The following is a 6,889-nucleotide window of genomic DNA, read 5'->3' as shown; positions in this document are numbered from 1 at the left end:
AGAGGACAAAATTCAAGTACGAAAAAACAATTTCGTTAGTACTGTTGTTACATACTTGATTTTTGTCCCTTTGCATAATACTATTGGCTCAACATCCGATTTCCTAATATTGTTCTTCACATTGCATTTCCATCGTAGTTATATCTTTGTCGTTCGCCACTTTCTCTGGAATTTGTTCGTTACATTTCAATAAAACCTTCGTGAAGTGACGCTTCAGCTGATTCTGTTTATTGCCATCCTTAAACTTTTGTCACCTGGTCGCTTGTTCGAACTAACGTTATACTGGCCATTACTTAGATTCACATGTACATGTAGTTAAATCAACTGCTTGTACCATGCAGATCAGAGACAGATAGATGATCCATAAGAAGATAACGGAAACTAAATTGTATACCAGCGATATCCACAACCCAATGATAGCATTGACGGGGAAAAGATCTTTTCCCTTAGTTGAGTACATACCTCCAAAAAATCCGGATAATCCTCACAGAGAAAAACGTGGTGACAATTATGCCAAATGCACACCTAGCTAACGAGGATGTTGCGACCTCGGCTGTAATTGGTAAAGAAAGTGTCTGCTTCGAACGTCAGCGGCAGTCATGAGTCAGTCAAGTGTCAAGTCATTCGGCAGGAAGTGGAAGCTCCGACGCTCGGAGCAGAAACTTTCTGTGCACCATATGTTGGCAATAACGCCTGTCCTATCAGTATCTCTTACCATTGTCTGACCGAAGTTCCTTTAATTCCTTGGACACGCTGCTGGGCTTCGAACACGTCTTCAATTCAATAATATTGAACAGAAACAGTTCAAGCAAAAGAAACAGAGATAGCCAAGAAGAGCAAAATATTGTATACGCCCATCTAGAAGCACCGGCACAATTTCTAGGGCTGTGTTTACATGAGAAATTTCCACCTTGGTCGAGTTCAGCCCGGGTTGAAAGTCTGTACGATAGACAAAAGAGTGTGAGCGTTTACATGAAGACAGTTGACCCGGGTCAAATACTGATAATTTTTATGCCGCCAAAAGTCCACTTCTACAGTCCTGTATGGTCACGTGAATCCGTTCGCGCGAAGTTTGCATCTGATGTGCTGTTCAAACCTGGCGCGAGATACGCACAGAAGTACATTTGTACGATTTTCTTGACCCGGGTTGATTTCAACCCTCCCCTTGGGGGGAGTCCGGAGGGTTGAAATCAACCCGGAGCGAAATTTCAACCCGGGTCAAGCGCAATGCGTCATGTAAACGCGCAATTCATTTTATGCACATGGCGGGTTGAAATCTGACCCGGGTCGAACTCAACCCGGGTTGAAACGCCTCATGTAAACACCGCCTTAAGGTGGCTCGCGCCTATTTCTAAAGTCGTCTTCTGCGCAGGTTCTCGCGCATCCTACGTTCGAGAAAAGTGCATGCGGAGTTGGCGTAGCGAGCTTGTAGCGCACTCCAGTTTCGAAGGGTCCAGCTGGAGCATATGGCCTGAGTACGAAACTCTCGTACTCGAGTCTAGAGCAGGGAGTCGTCAAATTACGACTCCCTGGTCTAGAGTGTGAGCTTTTTTCTTCTTTTTTTTCACTCCTTCACTTGGCTACTTTTTTTGAGGTGCATTTTTTACTTGTAGAAATTGTCACCTGTCAGAGAAGTTTTGGGATGTCCCTTCCAGCAGGCACTGCCCATGCCCATGGTCGGCTTCGGAAAAAGAGTAGAATAAAGGCGTTGGAGTCTATGTGGATGTCTTGGAAGGAATGGGGGACGGCACAGACGGGTACGTGAATGTGTAAAAACCTGAGTATTTTGTATTTTAGCAATGAAAAATATCAATTGTGCACTCATAACCATGTATAAACAATTAAAATGAAACAATTCCAGAACGTTTTCGTGTGACCATCATCAGTGGAACATCGTCACATAGTAAGAATCACTAAAACAACCAGTTATATAGCTAGAGTAATATGAAAAGAAGCGTGAGAATGCAGCACAGCTAGCGGTTATGCATAACGCGTGTAGTGTGAACCTTTGCAGTGTATCTGAGAATGGTAGCAGTAGATGAATGTGGCAGCTGTGAGTGCGTGTGAACAAAAACTGGTGAGTGCGTATTATTTAAAAAGTGTGAGTGCTACAACATTTTCTTTTTGCTTGCATAGAACAGGGTCACGTGTGCGAATATATACAGCTTCCAACACCGGATTGTCGTAAGTTGTTTGACGATTCCTGGTTTAGTGTTATTTGTCGCGCGCGTTTCTTTAAGCAGTTGCAGGTGTTGGAAGCTGTATATATTCGCACACGTGACCCTGTTCTATGCAAGCAAAAAGAAAATGTTGTAGCACTCACACTTTTTAAATAATACGCACTCACCAGTTTTTGTTCACACGCACTCACAGCTGCCACATTCATCTACTGCTACCATTCTCAGATACACTGCAAAGGTTCACACTACACGCGTTATGCATAACCGCTAGCTGTGCTGCATTCTCACGCTTCTTTTCATATTACTCTAGCTATATAACTGGTTGTTTTAGTGATTCTTACTATGTGACGATGTTCCACTGATGATGGTCACACGAAAACGTTCTGGAATTGTTTCATTTTAATTGTTTATACATGGTTATGAGTGCACAATTGATATTTTTCATTGCTATTTTACGACTGTTGTCTCCTCGTCGGTTATTTTGTATTTTCGTTGAATTGGTTCAAGTGACTTGGCGAGTCCCTTCCACAGTAGAACCCCATCCTTCACAAAATTTGTCTGACTATTTTGTCAAGAATGGCCGTTCTATAAATGATCAATCGACTCTGAAGACAGTGGATTGTGGAGGTCGCCCTTGCATATAAATTGAAATGGTCACGAACGAACGAAAGTATTTTTGATTCGAACATGTACTGGACAGCGTGGTTGCATTGTGTCAGTAGAGGGTACTACTGTAGTATCTCACCATTTCTTTTTGGTAATCGCTGTCCACCAAGAACTCTCCTAGATCCTATAGTTATTGCCACGGCTTGATCACAGCGGTGCACTGAGTTTTTGTTGAGAAATTCCTTCAATCTATTGTCTTCTCACTCGGTGCTCGAGCGTTTAATTTAGGATCCATTTTTTAGAGATTGATATTTACCAGTACGTGTATGTGTTTCACATCACTCCTGACGAGAATAAGCATTTGAAAGCAACACTGGCTGGCAGCAATCATGCTCCCCAGGCTCAAGTGTGTGTGTGTGTGTGTGTGTGTGTGTTACAAGGGTGTGCATGGTAATTTGGTAGAGTATGTGTGAACACAAAGTCCACTATATATTCACAAACTCAAGTACATCGCAAAATTATGCCTTCGTATCGTATATTGTGCCTTCATAACTTTGACTAGCCCTAACCTGCTGTCTGACAGGTGTATCATTGGTGAATGTACATGTACACTGTCTCCCTTCACAACTACGTGCATGTAACACAATATTTACAGTGCACTTGCAGTGTATTATAGCTAGATCAATGCACAGTAATCAGTAAATTGTGGCTGCCTCTGTCACATTGTCATATTCACGCGACGTACATTCTAAATCATCGAAAATGCCCAAACCTATTCAGTCTACGTGTGCAGAAGAAGATTGAACACATTCTTTCCTTGCATCTGCGCCTTGATCCTTGAAGGATGACGGTGTTCCTACGGATGCGGAAAACTCGGCCTCTAGCCGAGTCTGACGCGAACCGTGAATTTTTCCCTTGACATTGGTTGATGGCATCAGTCACATCTAAGAGTGACACTCTATCTCAAACACATTTACGCAAAGAAGTAGTAATCTTATCTTCATTGGAGCGATGGTCTGCAGGCTAGCGATCATGTGTGGGCCTTGTGTGTGCGCGCGCGTGTGTGTTTAGTCACTGTTTACGCGCACGTTTGTGAATGTGCGTGTGTGTGTGTGTGTGTGTGTCTGGCCTGGTATGGGGTTGCTCAGGATAATTCTGCATGGCGAGTGGACGGTACTGTCTTATCTGCCATCGGTCGTTTCGCCAGCCAGGTGACAAACAAGGCACAAATGTGGCGCAGAGCGAAGTCTCCCCATCCAGGATCAGCGTGGTGCTGTGCAGTGTGGTACATGCAGAAGGTGGTTTCACTCTTGTGGTGGCTTGCGTGTGCATCATTGTTTGCCCCTGGAACCATCGAAAGTGTTCGCGCCGGCATCATCTATTCCGCTCAGCTTCCAAGCTTCTCTCTTGTGTTTGACATGCAATCGACAATTCAAGTCAGCGCCTGGTTTCAGACGTCACACGTGCGACCGTGGCCATCGGGCAACCAAGTCTGACAGAGCGTCATAATGGTGTCCGCTGTTCTCGCTGCAGCCGTCAGTTCCGTCGACAGAGTGACCTGAGTCGTCATCTCCGTTTCTGCCCCTGACAATGACTCTGGCTTCTTTCGGAATGGTGTGGCCCGTGGGCAACCATGCTACAGTGGCAGTAGTAGTAGTAGTTGTGTGTGTGCGTGTGTGTGTGTGTGTGTGTGTGTGTGTGTGTGTGTGTGTGTGTGTGTGTGTGTGTGTGTGTGTGTGTGTGTAGGTGTGTGTAGGTGTGTGTAGGTGTGTGTGTGTGTGTGTGTGTGTCTGAATAGTGGCGGCCAATTCATCAGCCTTGCAAGCTGTTGAATGGTGCAATCCCAGCACAAGCTGCTATGGCTTCTGCTGTAGCATTGCTATCATCACCTCCGACGATGGGCGTCCAATGGTCCAATGGTGTGTGTCTGGAGCGCCATCGGGTGGCGTGCTCTTTCTCTCTCTCTCTCTGCTGCCCCTCCAGGGCCCACGTGACCCTAGTGGTAGTGGCTCGACAGGACAGGTGTGTGTGTGTGTGTGTGTGTGTGTGTGTGTGTGTGTGTGTGTGTGTGTGTGTGTGTGTGTGTGTGTGCACGTGTGTGTGTGTGTGTATGGTATGTGGGTGGTATGTGTGTGGTATGTGTATGGTATGTGTGTGTGTACACGTGTGTCAATGTGTATTGCAGGGTTCGGTGGGCTAGTAGAGAAGGGTAGATGTGTGTGTGTGTGTGTGTGTGTGTGTGTATGTATGTATGTGTACACATGTGTCAATGTGTATTGCAGGGTTGGGGTGGGGCTAGTAGAGAAGAGTAGATGTATATGGACATGTACATGGGATATGTAGGTGTGCATGTACATGTAGCAAAGCAAACTTATCAAAAAGGCATTCTGCGCCTATATGGCGAAATTGAGCATTGAAGCATATATTTTTTTATTTTCTCATTGGCATGTACACAGTTAGTCCATTCAATAACCAAAAAATGAGGAAGATTGTAAATCAGGTTCTTGATGAAATACCCGTCCGCTATACATCACAAATCCTGTACAAATTTGACAATTTAGTGAAATTGACATCGCCTATATCTCAAAAGTTAGCATTGAGACCCCGTTTTTTTAACTCGCCATTTGCATACACTTCCTAAGAGCAACCACCCACCAAATTTTCAGAGCAATCGTTAATTTTTTTGAAATAGGCGTGAGCCACCTTAAGCCTACAGCTGTAGTTCACATTCAACGGGGCGCAACGGGACACGACGTAAGGATCAACGGGAAGCGACTGGACGATCGTTGGCCTGGTTAGCTACTTGCGCGCCCATGTTTGTCATAGCTACCCAGGCCCTTTTATATTGCGTTTTTTCTCAGTCGAGCTCTCTCTCTTCAAAGCTCGCTCTCTCTCTCTCTCTCTCTTCAATAAGCTCTCTCTTCAAAAATCTCACTCTTCAACGGAGTCGTTCGTTCGTCCTGGTCTTAGGCATCCCATCTATAATATATGTCGTTCCCAATAACTTGTTCCCGTTGTCCGTTGTAATGTCTGGAGAAGATGTCCTCAGTCGTCCTTCTTGGGACCCAACATAATATGGACAATGCTTTTTGCTCATTTAATTTCCTGCAAGTAGATGCGATGCTTGCTGGCGATTTTGCAATCTCTCGTGACATAATCTGAAGCCCGGTGAGACTACGGTTTGTGGAGATTGACGAACGGCATGATGTCGTACTTTTTGCAAGTTTTTGGAAAGTTTGCTGAAAATGTCTGAGGAGAGATGATGAATACCAAGCATCTTCTCGTAGAGAAACCATTTCCTAGGCTACACTCAGCCTTGGGAAATGCAGGCGAGGGCCGATAAAGACACTTATAGCATTGAACACATGCAGTGTTCTTTCACATCGTGAATACAATAAGACAATTGAAAAGGACCAAATTCTGCAGTGATCGACCTTCTCTCTGGCGGAGCCGAGTCGATTGTATGTCACCACTGCGCTGGTCGATAGCACCGTATAATAATACAACTGACGATTTGGCAAGGTTGGCTTATTGAATGCAATTCGAACGGATATCAAATTGTCTTTCATCGGAACCTAATTGAAAAATGGCACGTGCACTGGGGTTTCCCCTTTTGGCGAGGTTCTGCGGCAGCGAGACTGGTGCCTCTTCAATGGAGCTATGCGTGTATGGTCGCACATGACAGACAGGGCAAGCTCTTCTTTGGTGAATTGAAAAATGAGAGCGAAGTGGACTGTGGTGCATACGGTACGGCATGGTGGGGAGTCCGTGAATATCTGCCACGCATTTGTTTGTTTCATGGAGACCATACGCATACGAATTTCTCGTAGCAAGTCCATATTCAGCAGACCGTTGTGTATCCCGCTGAAGCGAAACCACAAAAGCGAGAGTTCCGCTCCCAAGATTTTGAAGGCAGCGGATTTGAGTTGGTTGGTTGGTTGTGTTTTCTGCAAAGCGACAAACTTTTGCGTTTTCATAATTAGGCTGGTTTACGATGAGAAACTTTTGCGATTCTATCTCTTCAGTCGGATCTTGTACTGTCTACAATTAATGTACGGAGGAGTTTGCGGCGTTTTATATTCGCGAATGTGTGATGGTCGCGA

This window comes from Sycon ciliatum, chromosome 7 (genome assembly GCF_964019385.1).
Source record: "Sycon ciliatum chromosome 7, ocSycCili1.1, whole genome shotgun sequence".
NCBI lineage: Eukaryota > Metazoa > Porifera > Calcarea > Leucosolenida > Sycettidae > Sycon > Sycon ciliatum.
Note: the sequence above shows the minus strand (reverse complement) of the source record.